Here is a 16883-nt window from a genome sequence, read left to right as displayed (position 1 = left end):
AAACTACAAAGCCAATTCTTACACTGGAAAGGAAACAAGCTACCGGGGACCGGTTTCTGGCATTTCAGCCTCTTCGGCCCGGCTTGCTTGAATCCTGATGGTGCAGTGAGCAAGGGACTCATGTCTGAGCATACCCTTCCACGCTTAGGGTGGACAAAATAATTAACAACAAGGGGTGGTGATGGACAGAGTCTCTGAATTAAGCAGAAAACTCTCACCCAGTCAAGAGATCAGGGCTAGATCCAACACCGTTTTTTAGCTCACTGCATCATCCCAGTTTCAGAACCTGGCTGTATGCAAATTAGTCTGTTCCTGTCCCAGTGCATGATGGGAACAGGGCAAACCAAACTACAAAGCCAATTCTTACACTGGAAAGGAAACAAGCTACCGGGGACCGGTTTCTGGCATTTCAGCCTCTTCGGCCCGGCTTGCTTGAATCCTGATGGTGCAGTGAGCAAGGGACTCATGTCTGAGCATACCCTTCCACGCTTAGGGTGGACAAAATAATTAACAACAAGGGGTGGTGATGGACAGAGTCTCTGAATTAAGCAGAAAACTCTCACCCAGTCAAGAGATCAGGGCTAGATCCAACACCGTTTTTTAGCTCACTGCATCATCCCAGTTTCAGAACCTGGCTGTATGCAAATTAGTCTGTTCCTGTCCCAGTGCATGATGGGAACAGGGCAAACCAAACTACAAAGCCAATTCTTACACTGGAAAGGAAACAAGCTACCGGGGACCGGTTTCTGGCATTTCAGCCTCTTCGGCCCGGCTTGCTTGAATCCTGATGGTGCACTGAGCAAGGGACTCATGTCTGAGCATACCCTTCCACGCTTAGGGTGGACAAAATAATTAACAACAAGGGGTGGTGATGGACAGAGTCTCTGAATTAAGCAGAAAACTCTCACCCAGTCAAGAGATCAGGGCTAGATCCAACACCGTTTTTTAGCTCACTGCATCATCCCAGTTTCAGAACCTGGCTGTATGCAAATTAGTCTGTTCCTGTCCCAGTGCATGATGGGAACAGGGCAAACCAAACTACAAAGCCAATTCTTACACTGGAAAGGAACAAGCTACCGGGGACCGGTTTCTGGCATTTCAGATGGTGCAATGAGCTAAAAAACGGTGTTGGATCTAGCCCTGATCTCTTGACTGGGTGAGAGTACTCTGCTTAATTCAGAGACTCTGTCCATCACCACACCTTGTTGTAAATGGTTTAACAATGCAGCTTTTGCCAGAAAATTATGTGAGAACTCCAGGAGAGGGGCTTTGGCTTCGCCCACACTTTGTGAGCCTGGAGTACATGTTTTGATTAGGCAAAAGGTGTGCACTTCCACAAAAAGAGCTTTCTCTCCACACAGCTGTGATCATTGTGTTTATTTATCCAGCTGCCCGAGGTTGAACTTTCAAGAACACACACATGCTGTTAAATTGTCTAAGATAACTAGATACTTTATGTTGTTTTTCTCTAACAGCAGCACGGATCGGAGGAGAGCAGTCATTAAACGACATGGATTGATAGGTCTGGCTTGACAATCCAACTGCCAACTGACCTTTTAACCTACATGAATATTATTCTACAATTATTTGCTACTACATTATTGCATATCCAATCCCATATTATCTACTTGTAATGCTTCACATTACCGTACGCAAAAAGAACAATTGATGGACAAAATGCTGAACAATGTCAAACATTCACTCTAGAGATCTGGGTCTAAATCCATAGTTTTTTTACTCGCCATTCCGGTTTGGACCCAGCCATATGTAAATCAGTCTTGACCCTGCACCCCATGGGAACAGTTCATCCGGAACTGCGAGGCCAGGTCCTCCATGGGGCGAAACAATCATCCTTGTTTTCTGAGTGGCTAATCTGGCTGATATGGGGTGATATCCTGGAACCGGTCCCAGGATGGTGAGCGAAAAACTATGCATTTAGGCCAACATCTCTGTACTGGAGGTGAATATTTGACATTGTTCAGCATCTGTCCTTCAATTGTTTTTTTTGCATTTGTCACCCCGAGTGGGACGGGTAAGCCCAGACATGGGTCTTGTGCTCTCCATGCCACTGGAGTCAAGCTATCCTGGCTGATGAAGGCTGAAAGCCCGAAACTGGTCCGAGGATGCTTGTTTCCAGTCCAGGGAGGACATGGCCTGGAAGTTCGGGCTGGACTGTTCCCAATGGGCGCAGGGTCAAGACTGATTTAACCCAGATCTATTGACTGGGGAGAATGTTAGATTTGCTCTGCATTCCGTCCACTAACTGTGTCTTTTGCTTTCTCACCCTAAGTGCACCGGGTATGCCCAGACGTGGGTCCCGGGTTCACTGTGCCACTGGATTCAAGCTAGCCGAATGTATGACGATACAACGCATTTTTTTTACAACGCACTACCATTACAACGAAATTTTTACAACGCAAAAACTATTACAACGCATGTATTTACAACGCATGTTTTTACAACGCAAATACCTTTACAACGCATACCATTACAACGTAAGTATTGGTAAGTATATAATAATATTTTAAATGTAAATTAATTGAAATTAATATAATTTAATTTAATTAATTTAATTTAAATTTAATTTTACTTTATTTTTATCCTGTACCCCTGTACCCCAAAAACCCAAAACTGTCCCTAAACCCTAAAAATACCCCTTTACCCAAAAACCCAAAACTGACCCTGAACCCTAAAAATACCCCTTTACCCAAAAACCCCAAACTGACCCTGAACCCTAAAAATACCCCTTTACCCAAAAACCCAAAACTGACCCTGAACCCTAAAAATACCCCTTTACCCAAAAACCCAAAACTGACCCTGAACCCTAAAAATACCCCTTTACCCAAAACCCCCAAACTGACCCTGAACCCTAAAAATACCCCTTTACCCAAAAACCCAAAACTGACCCTGAACCCTAAAAATACCCTTTTACCCAAAAAACAAAAACTGACCCTGAACCCTAAAAATACCCCTTTACCCCAAAACCCAAAACTGACCCTGAACCCTAAAAATACCCCTTTACCCAAAAATCCAAAACTGACCCTGAACCTTAAAAATACCCCTTTATCCCAAAACTGACCCTGAACCCTAAAAATACCCCTTTACCCAAAAACCCAAAACTGACCCTGAACCCTAAAAATACCCCCTTACCCAAAAACCCAAACCTGACCCTGAACCCTAAAAATACCCCTTTACCCAAAAACCCAAAACTGACCCTGAACCCTAAAAATACCCCTTTATTCAAAAACCCAAAACTGACCCTGAACCCTAAAAATACCCCTTTACCCAAAAACCCAAACCTATAACATTTTAAATATAATTATATACTTACAAATACTTACGTTGTAATGGTATGCGTTGTAAAGGTACCTACGTTGTAAAAACATGCGTTGTAAATACATGCGTTGTAATCAGACCGTCCAGCTTATCGCGATTTCGCGATTTGCAAAAAAATCGCGAAATTGGACAAACGCCGCAAATCCCGCGATATTTGCTTAAACGCCCGCGAAATCCGCCGTTTTGCCAGCCATTATTCCAGGATCGCGGGAGAGCAGGAGAAGAGAAGAGGCAGCGGAGCAGCGGACACCCAGCAGGAAGACCAAGGAGACCAGCCAGGGGGAGAGAGAAGCCAGCGGACACGACGAACGCCTCTTCTCAAGCTCCCAGCCCAGCCCGGGAAGGAACACGGCAGCGCGACGACTCAGAGACCAGGGGATGGAGCGGCACCGGCAAGCAGGAGACAGCCGGCAACGGGGTCAGGTACAGTCCTTCACACTGTGGGGGCCCGCCGCACATGGGGCACGCGGCGGGCCCCGGGGGCCATAAATCTTTTATTTATGTTTTGCTGTGGGGGCCCGCCGCACACGGGGCACGCGGCGGGCCCCGGGGGCCATAAATCTTTTTTTGTGTATTCCTGTGGGGGCCCGCCGCACACGGGGCACCCGGCGGGCCCCGGGGGCCTTAAATCTTTTTTTTAATGTTTTGCTGTGGGGGCCCGCTGCAAATGGGGCACGCGGCGGGCCCCGGGGGCCATAAATCTTTTTTTGTGTATTCCTGTGGGGGCCCGCCGCACACGGGGCACCCGGCGGGCCCCGGGGGCCATAAATCTTTTATTTATGTTTTGCTGTGGGGGCCCGCCGCACACGGGGCACGCGGCGGGCCCCGGGGGCCATAAATCTTTTTTTGTGTATTCCTGTGGGGGCCCGCCGCACACGGGGCACCCGGCGGGCCCCGGGGGCCTTAAATCTTTTTTTTAATGTTTTGCTGTGGGGGCCCGCTGCAAATGGGGCACGCGGCGGGCCCCGGGGCCCTAATTATTTGAGTGTGCATGTACTGTGGGGGCCTGCTGCGCACAGGGGCACGCTGCGGGCCCTGGGGGGCCTAATTTATTGAATGCAAATGCACTGTGGGGGCCTGCTGCACACACGGGCATGCTGCGGCCCCTGGGGGGCCTAATTTATTGAGTGTGCATGTACTGTGGGGGCCATTAACTGCACTTGTGGCTTTTGTTGTGTACTCTACACCCCTCTTTGTGTGTGCACATGTACTGTGGGGGCCTGCTGTTGTAAATTAACTCAAACAGTAAGATATCTGTGTTTGTTGTCGAAAAAAACCCAAAATAAAATGCCGCTAAATGCCGCTAAATTTCCTGATTTGTGCCGCTAAATTTACTAGTTCATGCCGCTATATCCTGGGGGGTCTGTGTAATGGTTTTTGCGTTGTAAAAGTTTCGTTGTAATGGTAGTGCGTTGTAAAAGTTGCGTTGTAAAAGTTGTTTCCCAGCTAGCCTGGCTGATGTGGAGTGCTGCCCACATGTCTTATTTTCAGGCCAGGGAAGACCTGGCTTGGCAGTTCAGGCTGAACTGTTCGCATGAGGCATAGGGTCAAGACTGAATAGCATATAGATGGGTCTGAACTTGGGTGGCGAAGTGAGCTAAAGAACGATGAAGGATTCAACCCAGATATGTGACTGGGGGTGAGTGTCTGAAAAGTTTCAGCGCTCCGTCCATCATCACCTTGTGTTTGCTTTGTTCGCCCTAACTTGGCAGGGTATTCCCAGATGTGGGTCCCTTGCTCACTTTGCCACTGGATTCAAGCTAGCCTGGCTGATGGGGTGTGCTACCCCGAAACCGGTCCCAGGATGTGAGTGTCTGAAAAGTTTCAGCGCTCCTTCCATCATCTCCTTGTGTTTGCTTTCTTTTAAAACAAGGGCATAAATTGCTGTCTTCATGGCTGTAACATAAAAGCGATCTTGAGAATGATTCTCTTAGATGGAGGAGGAAAGAGATTTCAACATTTGCAGCCTTCCTCTACTACTTCCAGAATCCAAGAATCTCACGTAAAATGAAATGCTTTTTCCTTCCTCCAACTGGCCGCTTTGGGCTAATTTCACCATAATCTGGAGTACTGGGAATTCGTTAGGGAAGCAGGCCTTCTGTATGGTTTGATTCTTAAATCTTCTTCCTCTTTGTTTCTTTGAGTTGTAATTAGATTCCTTTATAGGAGATTGTCTAAATGAAGATTTAGACCGACTTTGCCTAAAAAGAAGAGGAATGAGACTGATGGGTTTAAGAAGAGTGTTTCTTTTCCTTGAATATTTTATGTAGTCTTTCTTCAAGCTCAAGACCAAAAATCTTGTTTTCTTCGAAAGGTAGATGCACGGCTGTATTCTTTTGTGCTTAAACAGTTTGCCAGTCTCTCAGAAATATGTTTCTACTGGCACTACCACAGCTCCATCAGATAGAGCAGCTGCTCTAACCACATGGAAGGAGATATCCAAAAGAAAATCATACGGTCCTTCCAGGTTTTCTAAAACAGCTGTACATTCAGATCCCTCTGAAACAGTTCTTTAAAGCCTGATGTATAACTCTGGCTCATGCAGTCAAGTCCTGCATCATGTCCCTGAACACAGTGTGTATAATGCCCCCGATGATACCCCTGAACGCTGTGTGCATCATGCCCCTGATCATGTACCTCTGAACATAGAGACTCACATCTCACCCCAGTACAATGTTGCTTCTGCCCCTAAACACTCTCTTCACTAAGTGCTAGATAATATCCCCTCAAAGCACTACGGAATACCCCCGAGGTTGGCGTGAATGCACTCTTCACTAACAATGTAAGTATGCCTTTGGGTGCAGTGTGAGGGTGCTCCATTGTTTTATATTTTTTTGTACCTTCGGTATGATTTGGTAACATGCTCCTTCTGTTATTGCAGAGCACTGGATGCTTCCTTTGTTTACATGCCGCTCTATGTAACGATCAAGCTGAGGGGCCGTTTCACAGAACTAACTTAAGACAAAATCATAAACTTACTACTTTTGGTATTCACAGAAGGCATTTAGTAGTAGTAGAGTTAGGATTTTGTCTTAAGTTTGACTTAAGACAGACTTCAGACAGACTTCAGACAAAATCCTAACTTAAGTCTGTCTTAAGTCTGTCTTAAGTCTGTCTTAAGTTTGTCTTAAGTCAAACTTAAGACAAAATCCTAACTTTACTACTACTAAATTCCTTCTGTGAATACCAAAAGTAGTAAGTTTAGGATTTTGTCTTAAGTTAGTTCTGTGAATCGGACCCTGAGATCTTGCGAGATCTTGGTGGCCATGTTGAGTGAGGCTGGGTGCTGTCACTGGTGTTCGCATTCTCACAAAGAGGATGTTTTACCTCAAGGACACCAGCCTGAGCTGAACTCAATGCTGGAGCCCAAGCCTACCAGAGAACAAGTATCATCATTAGTGTAGCATCCCCCCGAGACTGGTAGCATGCAATGAATCACGCCACACACAGAGCTGGTTATTACACGTCTTCATTCTTCAGAGTGTAACCATAAACTGAAACGTAATGCATCATGAATTTATCAACCCCACCCAAACAATTACGTCATTGAGCTAAGGAGTCCATTTGGAACAATAAGGGTGCCGCGCTCTATTATGCACAAGACACTACACTTACCTGAACATGGAAATGCACCCTTCACCCCACAGCATCCAGACAACTATTTTGTTAGAATCTGAAAGATAAAAAGACAACCAATTAAAGTCAGGTAAGGTACCACGCACCGCGCATACATGCACACTAAATTAAGTTGCAAAAAACTATAAAAGCAAGCAAATCATCAAGATGATAGCCAGTGTCACATCAAGGACAGTGTTTCTTCATATTTTCATGTTTTTCTGTCACCAAAAACATATTCCGCTACCAGAGGCTAACGCTGCTAATAGAGACTAACACTGCTTCCAGCTGCTACCAGTGACTAATAATACCACTTACTTCGTTGTGTAGCCAGTGTGCTTAACGGTCTATTTCTGTACAAATATCTCAGACATTCCTAAATCAACAAGTGGAACTTCGTGAGATATTAGGTGATTGATCTGCTAATGGTTGTTCGGTATTTTGCATAACCACCTATTGTACTAGTGGAATGTTATGCATACGACATACCTCTGTGCAGACATTGTGTACAATAACATGAGGAAACAAAGATCCTAGAATCCCCAGGTGAGAAGTAGCACCGTTTCCGTATACGTGCACGAGGCACCACTTCAGAAGACAAGACTAGTTGATCACAGGTATCTACAGTTGACATATTGATTTCCACAAACAGGGTAGAGGGAAAGGCATCCAGCATGGAAGAGATCAGGTATTCATGACTGTCTTATTGGGGTTACGGAGTCGATCATCATCATCATCACAACGGGGCAATTCAAGGGCTTCTCAAGTAGGTCCATATCTCTGCGAGGCCTTGGGCTACTAAGGTAAGTCCACATCATCTGATACATACATGCTGCATAGATGCCAGCCCTCATGTCAGGATTGGACACAGAATATAACTTCTTCAGAGCAGTGTCTACTCTTATCTGTGGAATCTGAATCCTTTAACATTTTCATCTCTACATAAGCATTCGTAAAAGTCATCTCTGGATAGCAGACTGCAATACCTCTCCAAAAGAAAGATTCTCAGTTATTCTTGATCAACTATCGCCATATTACTCTTCTGGATGCATCAGGAAGGATCTTTGCAGCCAGCATATTAGAAAAATCTTTGGGACTGGGCTTCGTCTAAAGGAATTAGACCACATGTACAGGCTGTATTCCGACCAAACCACTCTGCAATGGTTAGCATCGCAATTGTACAGACCTTAATATGTACTATATGTGGTTAGAAAATTGCAAATTCTATAGCGCTTTCATTGACTTCTTGAAAGTTTTTTGCAAAGTGGACACGCCGACCCTTTGGGAGAAACAGATCTCACTGAGCATACCGTCGGATTTATTAACCTCATCACTGCGGCGTGAATTCCGCCGCAGTGCTGAAGATTCTTATCGCGTAAGTGGTCATGGCGGCTCCCGGCCGTCTTTAGCACACGCCCACCGTGACTCATGACGGCCGGGAGCCGTCATCAGCGTCGAAGAGGTTAAAACTATTTTTAGAATTGCATTCCCCCACTATTGCAGAGCATTAATGGGAAGAAGTGATGGACTAACACAAACAATTCAGACAAATAACCGCCGAAAACAGAGCCGTCTCTAGGCCTCCCATTCTTTTTTCGATATATCTTCATGATCTCCCCACTCAATTTGTAAATATTAGGAATTTCCTTCCACGGGATACAATTTATGATCTACTAGTATTACTGTATGCAGGTGATGAGGTTTTATTTGATCGTACTTCAGTAGGCTTAAAAATAAATTTAAAGCTTTGAATGAATATGCAGGAAACAACTGTTTAGAAATTAACATCACTAAAGCCAAAATAATGGATCTTAAGGGAAGAAAGCATTGTCACCCTTTTAGTTGGTACATAGGTAGAACACCAATTGAAATGGTAAAATCATACATGTATTCAGGAAAAGACTGCCAGAGACTCGATAATATTAATTTTAAACATTTTGGAAACAAGGCATTAGGGAAATATGGCAGCATTAAATCGGTTTATAAATTTTCTGGAGGGAGACATTTTAAACACTTAGTAGAATTTACAGAGTAAATATCCCTCTGGTTCTTACAAATGCACTGGAGTATATTACCATTTACCAATGGTACTTTTTAAACCAATACGAAGGCACAATTCTTTGAAACCTGGCTATGATAAGCCAAGGAGTCCCTGTGCAGGTTTTTCTTTTGATAGTCAATTTTATTGATTTTGTGAAAAGACAATAATAGAACCTGAGTATAAACAGCACAGCATTTCCACCAGCATAATTACAGATGACATTAGGAGAGTAAAACATTATGTTGGTATACATTGTCGTATTTCCGCCCTCCGAATGATACATAAGAATGGACCCAGAAAAGACAGGGGGACTGATTAACCCACCAGTCCCAACCATTTGCCCCAAATTTTCAGATGATTGTCCGGGCATCCCCTGGCCTCGTACAGTACTCCTTTGCGCCATTTGGTTATGTTAGGCGGGACGGGATTTTTCCATGCCATTGCACAAGGGTGGTGCCTAAGAATAACTTGTCTGCTCTAGAACCGTCCAGCCCGTCTGTGATCCCTAGTGGTATATTCAAGGGGTTGTGAGGTACCTCCCAATAGGACGCTATGAGGGGGCAAAACCATACCACACGGAAAAAATCAGCGGGCTCAGCCCCACATCGGGTACAAGATGGGTGTGGCATTAGTCCTGCCCTATGTATGCGGACAGGGCTGAGATAATGTAAATTGATACTTGTATAGCGCACTACTCACCCGCAAGGGTCTCAAGGCGCTTGTACGAATACCGCTGTGGAACCCATCCTGGCTCTCCCTGTGAGGTGTCCACTCCTGGGCACCCCCAAGGTGGAGGCCAGGCATCCTTAGCGTTGTGGAGATTAAGCAAGCTATTGCCCAGAGTTGCAGAGTGGGACCCATGATTCGAATAGGCATCGAGGCGAGAATTATCAGGTCCGTGGAATTTTGAGCCCAAGACCCGCCGAGGTGGGGAATTGAACTCTGGTCCCGGGCTAGACCTCTGCATCAGAGTCTGCCGCTCTAACCATTGAGCCACACTTCTCCAGGTATGTAGATAGTATAGTTTGACCAAGCGGAGTCCTGCTGAGACAGTGATGGTCTTGGGGGCCATCAAGGCATCTCTCCAGTCATCGTCTTCCAAAGCACACAGCCAGGCCTCCCATCTAGTTCTTAGTGGGTCAAGGGAGGTGGGACCATTGTTAGTTAAGAAGCTATAAATGTGTCATACCACCCCTCTCCCCAAGTCGCCCATTGTGATTTGAGCTTCTAAGGAGCTGTGCTCTGGAAGCAACATGGCTGTTACTATATGTACGCTGAGCGCGTGGCGGAGTTGTAAGTAGTTATAAAACTGTGACGGGTGGAGTGAGTGTCTGGTTTGAAAGTCCAAGAAGGAAAATATATGGACGCCGACCAAAATGTCACGAGTTGCGAGATACCAATAAGATCCCAGCCCCGGAAACCCTCTAGGCCCCCCACTTCATGTAGCCACGTGCCTTGCCAGAGGGGTGTTTGCTGGGTCAGCCTATTCCCCCATTGGGTATGATGCAGGGAGGCACGCCAGGCTAGCAGATCTGCGTGGGTTACTGTGGGTAAGGTCTTGGGTATGGGTCCCCGCACGGAGGGGTCCCCGTACATCATAGTCTGGACCTGAGAGAGCCCCAGATCCCACAACCCGGTCCTATAGGCGAGGTCAGACCAGCCCCCATTGAACCAATCGTGCAGTACTAGGAGGCATATTGCTAAGTAGTATAGATACAAGTTTGTCATACCCATGCCTCCGTCGAAGGGCGAAATTTGTCAGCGGGAGAGGGCTATGCGTGGCCGTGAACCACTCCAGAGGAACCTCGCGATTAAACTGTCCAACCCCCTGAACCAACGCCGGGGAATAGAGGATGTAGTATTTTTAATGATGTATAGAAATCAGGGAAGAATCATCATTTTAAAAAGTGCTACTCTACCTAATGGGTTGAGCGGCTGGGCTTGCCCCTTCTGGAGGTCTTTTTGGTTTTTGTGACTAGTGGGGTGACATTATATGCCCAGGCCAGCTCAGGGAGCAGAGCGACCCAGATTCCCAAGTATTTAAACGATTGTCGTCTGTCGGGGATGGTAGACTGCCAATCAAAGCACTCTCTAGATAGATGCAGGGGCACCAGGGTTGATTTTGCGGCGTTTCAGCATAAGCCGGAGACTCGCTCGAAGGTACGGAGTATTTGTAGGCATCTGGGGCCGGATAGGGTCTGCTCTGCGAGGAAGAGTAGGACATCATGTGCGTATAAGGCAATTTTGTCCTCATGAGAGCCTTTCCACTTCCAGTCCTGGACCCAGTCATCAGCACGAATGAGGGTGGCCAGGGGCTCCATTGCCAGGGCAAAAAGGAGAGTCGAGAGGATTGCATGAGAGCATTGAAGTCTCCTCCCACCACCGTTGTTCCCAGCGGTAAGGAGCTAATCATCTCCCCAATGCCGCCTAGAGTCTGTGTATGTATGGCATCAGGAATATAATTGGAGAGGGCCTTGTCGCCCATTGTTCCGGAGAGAGCAACAAAGGGACCGTGGGGATCCCTGGTGCTTTGAGTAGGTACGAAGGGCAAGTTGCGCTTCAGTAGGATCTCCACTCCGATTGATCCCCGTGTGAAGCCTGAGTGCCAGGATCTGTCGAACCTGTATCTTCCGAGGAAGGGACAGAGATTACCCATAAGATGGGTTTCTTGGAGCAGGAGTATGTCGGGGTGTATCTTTGGGCATGCCGCAGAACAGCGGTGCGCTTGATTCTGTCCAGCAGGCCGTTGACATTCAATGACATTACCCGGAGAAAGTCTCCTCTATGTATTGTCTGTGTCATGGTCGGTGTGAGAAGCCCACGGAATCCCGGGAACCCTCCATGTGGTGGGAGTGTTTGGGTGATGGGTAGTGTTGGATGGAGGCCTCGCCTGTTGGTATGTAGTTTGAGTGTAAGGCCATGCTGGTGTAAGGTGTGAGGACTTCCGTGTATGAACGTCTTTGGGTCTGGACTTCCCTTGAGTAGTCCGGGAATATCATAATAGTGTGGTTTTGGTAGGATAGGGTTTTCTGAATGCGGGCCTGCCGTAGGATCAAGTCTCTTTCTCTGAAATAGAGGATTTACCATGATTCCTGTGGTCGGCTTTATCCAGACATCCCACAGGTTCATGTGTGTCTTTATTGATTCCTTGGGTCGGCACGGGGGAGTCTCGGTATCTCTCTGGCCAGGTCGCTTAGTTGTGTCGAGATAGGCTTCGACTTCAGGCAGAGCATGGCTCCACCATCGATGCGTCAGAGCCACAATAGTGACAAGGGTAGGCAAGTCCCTGGGACACAGCCACTTCAGCTCGAAGTTCGTTCAACTCCCTGATACGTCATGTGCAGGGCAGATTGGGTTGGTAGGGGAGTGGGGCTAAGTCTGGAGATCACCCGGTAGTCCGTTTTTCTTGGTGGTTGTTGCCCATAGGATGTAGGGTGGCAGGATTAAGGTCCACCACCTGTGTGGCGCATAAGGGATGCACTTGGTCTCCCTCAGGCATCCAAAATCCAGTTGGGGTTTTCGGATGGAGTTACTGGGTGTGATAGCGAGTGCACCCCGTAACTCAGTAAGGAGGCCAGAGAGCAGAATCCTGGGGGCCCAACGGGGAAGGGAGAGGGGACAGAAACCCACCACTGCGCAAATTCGCAACCGATCTCCCTACCTGTAGGCGTTCAGGTGTCGTCCCGCGTTGCTGCTCAGTAGGATGGTGAATTTGGCTCACTTTCTTCAGTGGAGTCAAAGCTCTGCTCCCCCCTCCTAGGTCTCACCAGTCCTCCAGGCCTAGGGTGAGCGCCTCTGCATCCGGGGTTCCCGCGATTCAGGAAGAGGGCCCACGCCAGGCTCCGAACCCCCTCGGAGCAGGGGGCAGCAGCAGGGGAGTCCCAGGAGGCTTAATAGGAGTGAGGGGGTTTAGGCCTTCATTGGGTGCGGGATAAGCACGCACTGAGACCCACTCTGCTTCAGGGTCAGCCACAGTGCTTGAACAGGCATCCAGGGCCCAAATGCAGGCTGGTCCACACAGGCTTTCATGTTGTGCTTGTCTCAGATGTTAGAGAGGCTGTGCCAGGCGGGGCGGAGAACGGGTACAGGGCCAATCATTGCATGGTTGTGTTAGTGGCACCCTCGGGCCTCTGACTGCTGCCGCAACCCGATGCGGGTTTCACAGGCGGTGGCGGGCCATCGCCACGTTGTTATGAGGTGGGAGGGTGAGATCAGGCCCCTATGCTCCTGTGTGATGGGTGTGGCCCACCATTTGTCCGAGGCGCAGCCGGGAGGTCCAGGCTCACCGGAGAAGAGAGGGAGGACCAGGGCCCGCCGCCGCATGAAACAGCCTCCAAACTCCCCACCAGAGGTCGGCCAGACGCCGCCCTGAGCCACTAGTCCGCAGGATGACAAAGCCGGTTCCTCTCCCTCGGTGGTGTCAGGGCTCCGGCTCCCCCTCCCAAGACTCGCCAGTCCACCAGGACCAGGGCTGGCGCCCCCGCACCAGAGGTTCCCACGTCCCAGAGAAGGCGCTCCCCCAGGATCCGGGCCCCTTCGGAGCAGGTGGTGGATACAGAAGAGTCCCGCAGAGACTTAATGATCAGGAGGGGTGAGAACTCCACTGGAGGCCCCCGCTGCGCGACCACCGCTGCCGATCCCCGTCGGCACGGGTCCTGGCCGTCGTCAGGGGCGGGATGGGCACGCCTTTGGTCTCATCCTCTCTCAGGGACAGCTCCGGTGCCCGAGTCGACACCTGGGGCCCAGATGCACACCAGCCCAAGCGGACCTTCAGTTGCGTCCACTCCAGGCCCGGGACCCTCCTTGCCGGAGGGTCCCCACCCCTCTGGGGAATGCACAAGTCTTCGTCTCTCACCGGTTCGCGCGGGAGACGACTCTAAGCACCAGACCAGGACACCGGGTAAGGCTACAGGCCAAAGTGTTGTTTCAGGGCCAGCCGTCGCGTCTTTACATCTATGGTTTTCCCAGGGCCTCTGATTGCTTGTCTTACTTGATGTGAGGGCCCCAGGAATGCAGCGGGCCGCCTTTACACCATTACAAGGTGGGAGGATGATCGCTGGTCCTTATGCTGTTCTGTGGACACAGGGGTGGTGTAACTAAAAGCTTTATAAATGGAACTGAACTGAACTGTGGCGAGTGCGGGCTGCCATTTTGTCTTGGATGCAGTCGGAAGGCCCTGGCGGATCTGACTGCTGCACTTCACGCCTCATGGTTCTGCTCCACGCCAATGTCCACCCCTGGCTGCAGCTGAGTGGATGCCAGTGCTGGAGGGGAAGATTAGCTGCCGATGGTGGCGGACGACAGAGGGGTCCAGAGCACTCTCAGAGTGCAACCGCCATCTTGACGCTCCAAGTCACGCCCCCGTACAGGTTTTAAGACTAGAACTTGATCTTACTAGTTAATTTGCCGCGACAATGGCAAAAATAGTTTAATGGGCCTATAACCCATTTCATACAAAAGAAGGTTCTCTCAAAGATATATTGAGGCAGGAACCCCTAGAAGTACACAAAATAACATACTTTTATGGAAAACCTAAAATTGGTGTTAAATCAACTGGAATGTAAGATGGAATGTTTGTGTGTCTAGACCGTGCACAAATTAAATTTTTCTTAAAAACCTTGATTCCAAGATTAAGTCTCCCTTTCATGATGTGTGAACTCTGGAAGTGCATACTGTTACTGTGTAGAGATGTCCTTTTTTGGTCTCGGCTTAGAGACGTGCGAAGCGCGTTCTCGGCAGAGAACTATAGTAATCGTTTTAGGCGACAAACGGAGACAAGAGCTGGGCACGCGCCCAGCATTCTGAATGGGAGAGGGAGCGACAAGAGCTGGCCACACGCAGATTTGGTAGCACGCACGCTCATGGCGCCAGCGTCTCCGCCGCGTGCCGATGACTGCTCTGTTCCTGGCCGGCTTCACGGAAGGCAGCATGCTTGTTATGATAAGTCATCTACAGGAAATTGTTTAATTATACAATGTTTTGTCCTAACGTTACCCAGAAAAACACATTCTGTAATGGTAGTAGCGGTGTTTTAAATGAGAAGGTGCCCTCAGGCACTGCCTTTCTTAAATTTGAGAGGGGGCAGAAGTACCAGCACCTTTTCGCACTGCTGTAAAGCGTTTGATGGATGAATGAATGAATGAATGAATGAATGAATGATTACGTATTTGTATCGCGCATGGCTACCCGAAGGCATCCCAGCGCTTTAGACAACGTTCACTCACCAAGATCAGACAAACAGGAGGGTTTTCAGTGACTTCCTGAAACTAAGATGGTTACTTTCCATTCTAAGATAGAGTGGAAGATTGTTCCAGAGTCTAGAAGCCTGTAGGGAGAAGCGTCTGCCACCCATGCGCACTTTCCTCGTTTTTGGAATTGCGAGGAGATTCTTATTAGAGGATCTTAGTTCCCGCTTAGGGAGGTAGGGACAGAATAGTGACTGTATGAGTGAGGGACCTTTTTTGTGGATTACTTTATGGACCGTAACCAGGGTTTTAAATTCGATCCTCTGCTGCAGCCAGTGCAGTTGACGGAGTGCAGGTTTGGCCGATGTCCTTCGCGGTATGTTCAGCAGCGTGCGTGCTGCACAATTTTGAACAGTCTGCAGTATCTTGATTGTACCTTGGGGGGAGCCTAGATATACCGCATTGGAGTAATCCAGGCGTGATAAAATCAGCGCCTGTACTAATATCCTTCTGGCTTCAAAGGGAAAAAGACTGATAATCTTTCTCAGAAGCCTAATAAGTGCGTAGCATGTGGCAGCTACCTTACGGGCGTGGACTGAGAAATTAAGAGCAGGGTCCATCCATACCCCAAGGCTCTTAATTTGGGTCTTCGGCTTGGGTGGTTGACCCAGCTTGTCTGGCCACCAGCCCTCCACTGTAGTTGGAGCCTTATAACCCAACATCATCACCTCAGTTTTAGACCCGTTCAGTTTCAGGAAGGATTCATCCATCCATTCCCGAACTTTATTGAGGCAGCTGGAAAGTCTTTCAAAAGGAGCCTCCTGGGTAGATAGTGAGATGATCAGTTGCGTGTCATCTGCGTATGTAACAAGTTGTACTCCCCAGGGAAGCACCACCTCAGCCAAAGGCCTCATATAGATATTAAATAAGGTGGGGCTGAGGGATGAGCCCTGGGGTACACCGCAGTTAAGACACATTTGGGGAGAGGATGCATCATTATCAAAGACTACAAAGGTCCTGTTAGACAGAAAGGAGTGCAGCCACTGTAGAGCGTGGCCTGAGACACCAACTTCCTCCAGCCTGCGAAGCAGAATGGAGTGGTTCACGGTGTCAAAGGCCGCGCTGAGATCTAATAATAATATGGCCGCATGATTCCCACTGTCAACGATCTTCCTTGCTTCCTCAATCACTGTGATCAACGCAGTTTCAGTGCCTTGATTTCTCCTAAACCCTGTCTGCGTAGTATGGAAAAGATTATTATCCTCCAAGAAGGTAGCCAATAAAGAATTGACATACTTCTCAGTAAGTTTACTGACAGTGGGCAAAAGAGAGATGGGGCGATAGTTGGCCCAGTCCTCAGGGTTAAGATTGGTTTTTTTTAACAGGGCCTTAACTTTAGCCTGCTTCCAGGTTGATGGTACCTGGCCCGAAGTCAGAGAGGCGTTGATCACCTCCTGAATGACTAGGGCCACCGTATCAGATACCAGATTTAGTATTGTGGGGGGTGCGGGGTCATTCGGGGAGCCTGATTTTAGGTTCTTTAAAAGACACTGAGTTGTAAGGAGGTCCATACCATTGAGCCACACTTCTCCAGGTATGTAGATAGTATAGTTTGACCAAGCGGAGTCCTGCTGAGACAGTGATGGTCTTGGGGGCCATCAAGGCATCTCTCCAGTCATCGTCTTCCAAAGCACACAGCCAGGCCT

General features: G+C 48.3%; 1 protein-coding gene across 1 annotated transcript in view; it reads right to left on the bottom strand.

The window, feature by feature from the left end:
- LOC144772307 (uncharacterized) overlaps positions 1–16883 on the bottom strand; it is a 221075-nt gene that overhangs the window by 166205 nt on the left and 37987 nt on the right. Inside the window, exon 2 of the mRNA XM_078656534.1 lies at positions 6952–7009. The gene's annotated coding sequence lies outside the window, so the exon portion shown is untranslated. The remainder of the gene's footprint in view (positions 1–6951; positions 7010–16883) is intronic.

This window comes from Lissotriton helveticus, chromosome 8 (genome assembly GCF_964261635.1).
Source record: "Lissotriton helveticus chromosome 8, aLisHel1.1, whole genome shotgun sequence".
In the NCBI taxonomy this organism is placed as follows: Eukaryota; Metazoa; Chordata; class Amphibia; order Caudata; family Salamandridae; genus Lissotriton; species Lissotriton helveticus.
This window is presented reverse-complemented; position numbering and strand designations above follow the sequence as displayed.